Source organism: Cydia strobilella, chromosome 17 (assembly GCF_947568885.1).
Source record: "Cydia strobilella chromosome 17, ilCydStro3.1, whole genome shotgun sequence".
In the NCBI taxonomy this organism is placed as follows: domain Eukaryota; kingdom Metazoa; phylum Arthropoda; class Insecta; order Lepidoptera; family Tortricidae; genus Cydia; species Cydia strobilella.
This window is the reverse complement of record NC_086057.1, coordinates 15,177,045-15,188,688: the sequence shown is the minus strand read 5'-3', so window position 1 is coordinate 15,188,688 and position 11,644 is coordinate 15,177,045.

The window sequence follows — 11,644 nt, the reverse complement described above, 5'->3', positions numbered from 1 at the left end:
ACCGCAGAACGCATCCAGTGTGGCAAATCCTTAAATGAACATTAAAATGTAGGTAAGTACATATTCATTGCAATCTAATTTGAACAAATGAAACAAATAAAGTAGCACTTCTATTCTATTGTTTCATTGCGTTGTAAAACAAACTAAATTCGGTCTAATTTACTTATAGAACAAGGTTCAAATTAAAAATTGAAAAACTTTATATGGTGGGTCTTACGAGGATAGGCTTGACACTATGACACTCTTGATAGGTATTCAGGTGTATTCGAGTATATCACGTTCCCTGTCCGGGTGCCCCCAATGTGGGGCCATGAAGCTTTTTGACAAGAGTCCGTGCTTCCATGGGTTCACATGTTCACAACTAAAAAGTAAAAGCACACTTTTGGACGTGTGACTTTGTCATATCATTTTGTATGTGTACAGTAAACGTGTTATGACTAGTTTAAGATGTTGGCTTATTCCGAAAATCACCCATTATTCCATCATATTATAGTCAATTTTTGTAATTACTAGAAATTCTGAACTTTTCGGAATTACCTGAATATACCGTATTACATTAAGGTCTGGCTAACAAAAGTTACAAATGGATATGACTTCAAAAGCTGTTATTATAATATGTCAGGTAACGCAGGAGACAATAAGTATATAGCTTAAAACGTAACAATTCAATTTTACTTTGTTAGAATTAAAATTTCCTCTTCAAAATCATGTTTTAAAAGAAGTTTTGTAAAGGTTTCTTGGTAACTTCAGAGACATTTTAGTAACAAGATGTGAAAATGGTCAAAAGATTTCTGCAAGTAGTAGGTAAACCCTTTGACAAAGGATGTAGAAGCGCCTAACTACGTCTAGCGCATCTACTACAGGGGTCTCCACGTCTAAAGCTCGTGGGCAATACGATACGATACTAATGTATTTACACAGTACCTACTTAATGTAATTCTCTGGTATTGCAAGCGTCCATAGGCTACGGTAACTGCTTACCACCAGGCGGGCCGTATGCTTAATTGCCACCGACATGGTAAAAAAAAAACTTACAATGATTTAATTCTCAGTCACCCATATTTTTTTGCTTAGTGCTTTTTTTACTCTGTTTTAGCTGAGGACAGTTTCAAAGAATTCGAACTAAAGCTCTTGCTAGACGGTCGCCGACAAGCCCCTCGGACCGCGTGGCCTTGGTCTGGACGGACCGTGTAGACAGTTGTTTTCAACAAAATTCCGTACAAACATACCAAGGTCAGACGGTCTGAAGGCTTGTCAGCGACCGTCTAGCACACGCTTAAGACCTTTCGTTCCTACTCCTCCTCTCATCTCATCAAGAATTAAATCACAAAGAAGCGAATAAACGTTATTTTAGATCTCTCAAGAAAAAAAAGTGTCATTTTTCTCGTGCACGATTAGAATCAGCTTGCGTGTGTAATGGAGACCCCTGCTCTAATTCATCACACTTATGGTCCAATTCAAATTATACACGGTGTTCCCTCACTTCGTTTATAATAATCTATAGGTGGATCAACTTTCTTGTGTTGTTATTCTGTCCCGTTGTCCAAGAGACAACAGTGGTACAGTTAGAAAAAAATCTCGTATAAGGATTTTGTACTTAGTAGATGGCCTGTTGTGGAAATGGCTTGTATTTACCATAGAATGATTGGTAAATTTAAATGCTGCTTTTATATAAGGGTTTTAAGTTGTACAGGGAAAGTAATATTGCAACGAATGACACTAAAAAGTTGATTCATCCTAATACCTATCTACTTTAGATAGTTACAGAGCTACTGGGACGCTATATCTATACTAGACATTCTGGTTTTGAACAGCCATATACATATTAAGAAATCTAGGTTTCCTAATTTAAACCACAATTGATTAATTAGAAAATATCTAGTCTATTGACGTTGGTTGAGAAGTCATTTACATATTTGTTTCCGTCAGTGGCCATAATATATATAGTAGGGTAGTTTTGATTGCTGTTGATAAATCATCGGTATTCACAAATACATGCCTCTATTTACAAAAACTGTGCTAAATTATGATTTTTCAAAACGTTTAGCAATATTACAGCCCTCTGATCTATACCCTTTCCAAGTTATGCAATTTAAACATAATAAAAATGTCAGCAATAGGACATTATAGAAGATAGTGATGTGACTTGAAGTGATGTGTTATGATTCATTATTGTCAAAGTTGTATACAAAAAGCAGAAAAATCTTTATCGTAATAAAAAATGGACTTTTGTTTTGCAGTAAAGATGAACCTCGCAAAACATGTATTGTTAGTAAGTTAAATATACGAGCAGCGGATTTTATACACACAAGTTTATTATGCTAGCATGCGTTGTATCTATCTATGCATCAGTGACTTTTGACTGAAAAGGTCTGAAGTAAATAATTTGCTTAAATCAGCTATTATACAGCGGATGATATGGTGTAGATTTAAAGCTACAATTGAGGTATCTAACTACATAGTAAAGGATTTAGAAGTGATAATTATTTAATATTTATGTATTAACTAAAATTATTTTATTTTGTATCGTTATAATTTATTCATGATATACCTACATTGCGCCCATTTCGGCGATATTTTTACCCGTTTATTCTATATAATCATATTTTTTTGTTAATTTTTACTAGTTTCATAATTCGTTAAAACATCCAAAATAATTTCAATGTAGCATTTTTCAGATGTTTCGATCTATATATAGCATAAAACTTTCACACACTTTGCTCGGTAACACAGGAGACAAAACCTAAGAAGCTATTACAGATTTTGGATTTTCGTTGTCTTTCATAAATTGCAATAATTGCCAGTAGCAATTAAACTAAACAGCAATAAATAAAAATACTATGGTAATATTAAATATGAAGTCAAAAGGTAACGCAGGAGACAGCAAAAGTGTAATGCATAAATTGATCGGTCCAAATAAAAAGAACACTACATTTTTCCGTTGCCTCAAGAATTCAGATAGGCACGAGGCACGAATGAATTTCAGTCGATGTACCTGAGGCCAATTCTGTTTAAAAAAATTGATGTTTTAGATCTTATTTTGATAAGAGTTATTTCGACAGGCATCTCACGCGCACCAATAAGTGCGAGCGAGATGCCTCAAAGACGAGTTCTGATTGCTTTCGTGAGGAACAATCAGCGTTAGCGACTTACGCTGATTATAATGCAGCGGCGCATGCTGATTGAAGTTCGTGTCAATATAAGATGAAAATACGTTTATTTTGAATATTCGGTTGCTGCAAAAACACAATTTACAAATACATTTACAATAAAAAACTGATGTACACAATTTATTTAACAGTTAAACACGAAATAATTAGCAAGTGCTGTACGCTACAGCAGTAAAACCATAACAAATTGGCGAATCAGAATCGGCTTCTGGGTATCGCTCCAGGCGGACCGTACTCATGAATAAAATATAACGGTCAACTTTTATAAGTTTCCGTCTATCTAGATATATTTCGTGTTGCTAACTAAGTTGAGAAATATTGTGTTTTTATTTTAAGGTAAACTATGTTTACTATCAAGTGCGCGGTTGTTTTATGCGGTAAACGCAGCGTTAAACGCAGCATGAAACGCAGCGTTAAATGCAGCATTAAACGCAGCGTTAAATGCAGCATTAAACGCAGCGTTAAATGCAGCATTAAACGCAGCGTTAAATGCAGCATTAAACGCAATGCGTTTGCCGCACACCCATTTTACATCAGATAATCTGTGACGTTACCAAAAGGTACCAAGGTTGTCGCTTGTTGATAAGGTTGATTTCTAATTGAAGCTATATGGAAATAGCGCCTTACTGACAAGCGACAATAAGTACCCTTTTGGTTAAAAATGGCACATCTAATGACACTTTAATTGTTTTACGCGGTAAACTCAGCGGTAAGCGCATTGTCATTTTTCCTACATTCCGTTGACGCATGCGTTCAACGCTGCGTTTAACGCATAAAACAACTGCGCTACTTAAAGTTTTTTTCTAACCTAATAATAATTTTACATAAACACTGAAAGCTTTCATATGAAACAAAATCGGAGCTATTTCATAAATTGAAATAGATGTCATATACTAAAGAAAAACCGTAGATTGAAAAACACTGTTTTTTATTTATTTATATATTACCTATTCTATACATTCTATCGGACAGAGCACATTTAAACGTCAAAACGAAAATCAAATACGATACACTGAACTACTCGGTATTTACTTAAAATTGGTCCGAAACTTTGCTCGCAATGTTTAAACATTAAAGTTCAGACTAAGGAGTAAATATAATAATTTATGAATAGTACAGTCGAAGTGGAAAGTGCTAAATGTAAAGGACTAATATAATACGAACGTGTACACAGTAACCCACTGTAGGTCCCAAGTCATTATGAACTCAGGATTTTGTTAGATAACTTTTTTAGTTAAATATGTAGGTATTTAAGAACGGGTCACACGTATTTTGCACGTTGTTTTTCGGGTTTTTTACGGAGTGAAACATGTCGAGCGTTTTTCGACTTAAAATGCGTGAGTGGCCCGTTCTTAATATATTTAATATAGTTTGTCAAGCAAATCTTGTCAGTAAATAGAAACAAAACAAAACTACACCCCTTGGCTTCTTCTGGGCGGCAGCACCAGTGCAAGACAAAGACAGTATGATTCTTCGCCATAACGAGCAGCTTCAACGGGACTACGCGTTGGCGGACCGACGCAGCTCTCCGCGACCGATAGCTCAGTGCTGTCAACGTCGCCAGGGAGACAAGAAACTACCCTCGGCATTATTGACAAATGATGGGTTGCACGAAAGAGAATATACATATATAATAGAGGGCTACTGTCATAGTAAATTTTGTAGTTACAGTAAATTTACTGCCATCTATGGACACACGATTAAAACTAAAAATAATTATATAATATATATATGGATTAATAATTTTTTTATTTGTATTTATTATTTTTATATGATTTTGACTCATGTTCTTCCACTGATTTGTGTTAAAATTTGTTAATAACAAACGAAACCGTCAACGCCATCTAAACGAGAATAGGCCAAAGGTTGGTACTTATGGTGGTAGCGATCTGATTTCCGATGCACGTTTTTTCCTTAGACTTCACTAAGTTTTTAGTTAAAGGTTCGTCCACACTGTCCACCGACGTAGTACACAAAACAGCTAGAAAATTGTCTCATTAAGGCATATCGCACATTGCTGCGTGTGAGATGCATAATGACGCTTTTAGCTAGAAATTACGTGTAAGTACACCTTAAACCTACCTGTATGTATAGTAAGCAACATTAAAAGCCCGAGCATCTTGCACCGTCACCCTTCGCCTTCGCCTGTCAGGGCTTAGCACTGAATTCGGCGTTTATTTATAACCAGCACGTGTATCAAATCGATATAGTTGACTACCGAAATCGTACCTAGCGCCGTATTATCTAATCGTTAATTATATACTAAAGATACTAACCACAATGAGACACACTGATCAATGTTTTCCAGCAATGAATTGAAACTTTCCATGTAGGTATAAATAAGACCGTTCCCTGAGCCAGAAGGCAAAAAATCTCGATATGATCATATTTTTAAAATTATATTTTTATACATGTGAATTTTTAATTTTAATCGTGTGTCGATATATGGCAGTAAATTTATTGTAACTACAAAATTTACTATGACAGTAACCCTCTATACTATCCATTCTCTTTGGTACAAGTAATGGCGCGCGAGAAGTATTGGCAAATTATAACAAAATGTTATCTTTTGATGCCAAATTAGAATTGGCCTCTAGGTCTAATAACTAAAACAAAAATATAGTCCTATCCACTTTCCACTTCGACTGTACCTATACCTAAAGAGAAATATTTGGCATGTGGAAACAGTGTTGTGGAGCGTTTATCAACAGTTTACGATACATTTGTGGGCCCATATACCGATAGTTAAACTTTATTGCGATTTCCTTGGTTTACGCCGCAAGTCCGCAACTGTCGAAAGAATAAGACCCATTCGATATCATTATCTTTAATTTTATGCATTTCGATATCAGTGATCTGAGCTGATCTCATTTTGTTATTGTTGAATTGCACTTTAGTATATAGGTAATTCAAATTTCAATTTTCTTTCGACAGCTGTTGAAACTAGAGATGCTCCGAATAGTGATTTTGGCCGAATACCGAATATTCGGCCCCTCTCGGCCGAAGCGCCGAATATTCATATTAATAGACCCTTTGCCATGTTTAATTGAGTTTATTAATGCTTACACTTAGTTTTTAGTATTTTTTTTTCTTATTGTATTGTATGTGATCTTATTATGGCAAGAAAACAGTTTTTATTATTATTCTTAAATGCTCAAAAAAGGGTTTTCGTATTTAACAACTTTCAAGAATACATTTTAGTTATTAAATGTACCTACTTACCTAGTTTTTGGTTATTTATATTGTGTAATTTTTCTTTTTAGGTAACTTACCTGCCTAGGTGCAACATACATTCTGTATTCGGCCGAATAGTAGGCAACAGTCGGCCGAATACCGAATATTCGGCAAAGTGGCCGAATACCGAATAGTTGCCGAATATTCGTGGCATCTCTAGTTGAAACATTATTCACTTGTATAATCCGCGGCTCAGAGCTGAGGGATTTCCTTTTCAATTCAAATTGTGGAAAGACTGGAAAGCAATCTCACTACATCCACTTTTGTTAGTATACGTTACAATTTAACTACATAGTTATTTTATAGGCTAGATTGCGGTGAAATCCATTGGAATATGATATTTTCCCAGGTAGCAAAATGACGTATAAATGCTACTGGGGTTATAGCCATCGTATGTTTTAGATACATAAATAAACGAAGTAGACTAAAACAACCCAACTAATAGTCTAATACGTCTCAAATATGGTCCAAAAAACTCTAATACCTGTCTTAATTTAGGTGTGACTAATATAATTTGAAAGACGCATTGCTATTAGGCAAAATATTTCCAAAATATAAGAAAAATAACTTAGATAACATAAAATGATGAGCTCAACGAGGGTGCGGAGCGTTAGGGTCGGCAACGCGCATTTAACTCCTCTGCAGGCTACGGAAACTGCTTAACATCAGGCGGGCCGTATGCTTGATTGCCACCGACGTAGTATTAAAAAAAATAAAAAATAAAAAAGTTTTGATAATTATATAATTACAAATTGATCTTGGGGACCATAGATGTAGTGTTACTATAATATACGGTGGGCACAGTTTACGCGACGTTTGTTTTGTCGACGATAAGGCCTTTGCTATAGTATAGTTTAGAGTAAAGGGACCCACTGACTATCAGTCCGCCGGACGATATCGGCCTGTAAGTTGTTCGGAACTGTCAAATTTTTGTTCTAACTGACAGGCCGATATCGTCCGGCGGACTGATAGTCAGTGGGCCCCTTAAGAGTAATTTATTGTTGTGATGTATAAAATGTACTTACTGTAAAATAATTGTGAAATATTGTAATTTGCATAAATAAATAAACATTTAACGTAGGTATTATTCCAATATGATACTGATTTGATACTGATCTGTTCACCAAATGACCAATTCAGCAGGTCGTCTAAAGGATATTGGAGCCATCTCATATTGGAATGAATCCATGTTAGATCAGTATCAAATTATATTACTGGAATTGGCCTGTTGACTCCGTCCACCGTTTAGAGCGCAGTTTCCTTATGGCTGCTGCTATATTCCTATACAATATGACGCTATTCGCAGCGTAATGGTGCCAACGAAAGAACAATAGTAGATTGTGTCACAAGGGAGCAAAATGACGTATTTACAGCGAGGGCATACATTGGATCCTGAATGAAGCGAAAGATTCTATAATTGAGTCCTAAGCGTAGCGAGGGATTCTAAATAGAATCCTGAGCGTAGTGAGGGATTCAAGTGGTAACGCCCAAGGCGGAAATAATTTTGCTACCATGTGACACATACTGCTTTTCACATAACCTATGAGTAAATTATTATGTTCCAAAATATTATTTAACCTAAAAAATATAGTATGTAAAAAAAAAAATCGTGTTCTTGAACAGAAAAGTGCCACTTTGATCCCTCCTAGCAGGAAAGATAAGTGCTACTTTGATCCCTCCTAGCGGGGAAGAAAAAGCCCTTTTTCGAATAGGCGATGTGAAAAACAATATGCCAGCGTGCCATGGCTCTTATAAAACATATTTCAAGTACATGAAGAGTCACTTTGAGTAAACTCTTGTATATATTTAGGTACACATACTTTTTTTTTTTAATCTTTATTAAAGGGCTTTTTCGAATACGAATATGCCGCCCCAACACATACTCATTTTTACACTATATCTCTTTGACGGACTGTGAAAGGCCTAAGGTGTTAACCTCGAACATGTAAGGCCTATAACAGTCTCACAACTGTAGAACTAAATAATGAAATCTCTCTTGACTATCCTTACATAATGACTCACTACAGTCCGGATGACCCTACTTTTCCAGATGTGTGTGTAGACGCGTGCACGTGCGCATTGAATTATATAGATCGGCCCACCGCTTGCGTGAGGAGTGCGTGCACGGCTCCAACATTTGTGGTATTTTCTATAAAAAGGGACCTACTTGTCGACGGCGCTTACGCCATTATAAACGATGCTCCGATATAAACACAATGCCGCGCAACGCTGTGCGGCGTAAGTGCCATCGACAATAAGGTCCCTTTTCATAGGAAATGCCCCATTTTATGGCTTCTGTACACCATGGCCCAGCGTAGGCGAGTCTAAGGGACGCAGCTATGCGGTGGAATGAAATAGCAATATCACTTGCTCCCTCTAACGCATAAATGCGTCCCTTGGACTGGCCTACACTGCCCCATGGTGTACAGTCGCCATCAGATATATCGGAGCGGTAAGTGTGCTCACAAATATCTGAACATGCCTCTATTGTCAAGGCGTTAGAGTGCGTGTTCAGATATTGTGAACACCTTGGCCGCTCCGATATATCTGATGGCGACTATACAGGAGCCTTTAGAGCACGCGCATGAGCCCATCTATGCATTATCTACACACACGCAGCCGGTGTGCTGTGGCCTTTACCCCGCTTCAACTTGCGTCATCATTTCGTTCATCGTGAACATTAACAATTGAAAACTATGTTATTGATCACCATTCATGCAAATTAATAAAAACTGTCCCAGATTTTTTCTGTTTCTCCTACCATACTAAGTCCAGCGTTACATAAAATCTTTCACTACCCAAAAATACTATGTTATATTTTGAAATTTTACTCAAATCTTTAACACTGTTGTTGAAGCATTTCACTTTCCTATATCACCATTACAAAACTTCACTAGACCACACACTGTACACATTTACAACTCCTATATCGTTGCATTCCAACAGTCTATGATTTTCACGTTTTCCTCCATTAAGGCCTCTACAGACCTTGCGACAAATGTCATGCGATTTTAGATATTTTCTGCCATGAACAACAAAATTTAATCGGTCGGTCAAATACAGCAACGAATCGCATGCGATATCAGTGACCGGTCCCAGGTAGCATTTATACGTCATTGTGATGTCCGTTACGTCATTATGACGTATAAATGACGTCATTATGACGTCGCTGACGTCACTGCTACTAGGGTGACGTTTGAAAAGGCCATTACTGGCTAGTTTATACTCAGACAAGCCTAGCAACGGCCACGGCGAGTATCGACATGCCGTATTTAAGTTCTTTCGATGGCAGGATGTGGTGCGCGGAAGAGTTACCGGCGAGTATGAGCGCCCGCAGCCGCTGCCGCTCGCGGTACCGGATGTCTTCGCCGGGTGGATCCAGGCATTCGAACTCGCAGCACCGCTCGCCTACGCGGAAGTTCTTGCAGAACTGGAAAGAAGAAAAGTTATTTTTTATCTATTTTGTTAGTTACACAACATAGCATTTATACGTCATTATGACGTCCGTTACGTCATTATGACGTATAAATGACGTCATTTATACGTCGCTGACGACACTTTGCTACCTAGGATACAGTTAAGTGTAAAAATATGGGACAGAAGGGCGAAATAGTTATTTGTTTTACAAGTGGGCAAAGTTGTTGTTTAACCGCTCGTGCTAATATCAAAGAGGATATAATAGGATAGAGCGGTACTGTCATAGTAAATTTTGTACCCACAGTAAATTCACTGCCATATATCGACACGCTTTAAAACTAAAAATAAAGATTTATAAAAATACGATAAAATATATTTAAATATGGATAAATGATTTTTTTTATTTGCATTTATTAATTTTATGATTTTGACCCATGTTCTTTCACTGATAAGCGTTAAAATTGTTAAATAACAAACGAAACCGTCAACGCCCTCTATACGAGAGTAGGACAAAGGTAGTGGCGCCATCTGATCGAGAACGTTTTTTCCTTAGACTGTATCCATCTATTACGGAGTTATATCTATCTTTGCTAATATTAATACCCGAGCCACCCGAGCAAGCGTAATATTCATAAATTGAACCGAAATCGAAAAGTGGAATCTTGAGCGTTGCGAGGGTTCCTAGGCACGAGTGTAAAACGATTTTTGCCACTGAATGAAACACAAAATCTTTCACCACAACAACGCGAGGAAAATACTTACTGTAAAATAATAAATAAAATCAAACCAAATCCACCAAATGAACGTTATTAAATATTTATCATTCAAATTCATCATTTAAAAGACAAATATTTGGGAGACCGAGCTTTGCTCGGAAAACATATAAAAATTCAAAAATGCGTTTTCCCAGAGATAAGACCTAGATAAATCGATTTTTCGCCCCCGAAAACCCCCATATAGCAAATTTCATCGAAATCGTTAAAGCCGTTTCCGAGATCCCCAATATATACCTAGTCGGCTCATAAGTTCTGTCACTGGCCTTTAAAATTTAAATTTGGAACTCCTAAAACAAAAACCGTTCTGCATTTGAATTTCGAATCTTTATTAAATATTTGAGTAGTATAATTTTGCAATTTTCTGTTTTCTTCAACATGGAGTGGACGCTTAAAGATAGCCGTACCGCAATAATTGCACTATAGCGTTGTGGTCACTCGCCGACTAAAATTTTTATGCTACTTGAAAATTTAAAATTCTCTCTAAGATTTGTGTATCGTACCATAGAAAGATACAGTGAGGTTTCTAGTTTAAATTACAAGAAAAGAAGCGGTCGTCCGCGTACAGCTAGGACTCCAGCGGTTGTACAAGCAATTAGGGCACGCATTGCCAGAAATCCCGCTAGGAAACAAAAAGTTATGGCCCTCCAGATGGGTTTGAGCAAAAACACGGTGAAAAGAGTGCTTAATCAAGACCTGAGACTTCGTGCTTATAAACGAAAAACTGGCCATCTTCTCAATGGTCGGCTTAAAGCTTTAAGGCTTAAAAGATCTAAAGCTTTATTGAAGAAGTACGCTAAAAATAAGCACCGTTGTATACTGTTTTCGGACGAGAAAATTTTTGACATAGAAGAAAACTGTAATAAACAAAATGATAGAGTGTACGCTCGCAATAGTAAAGAAGCGTCTAATAGCATTCCCCGTATTCAAAGAGGTCATCAACCTTCATCTGTGATGGTTTGGCTGGGAGTTTCTTATGCGGGCATCACTAGTATGCATTTTTCTGAGAAAGGAGTAAAAACTAGTGCCAAAGTGTACCAAGACACGGTG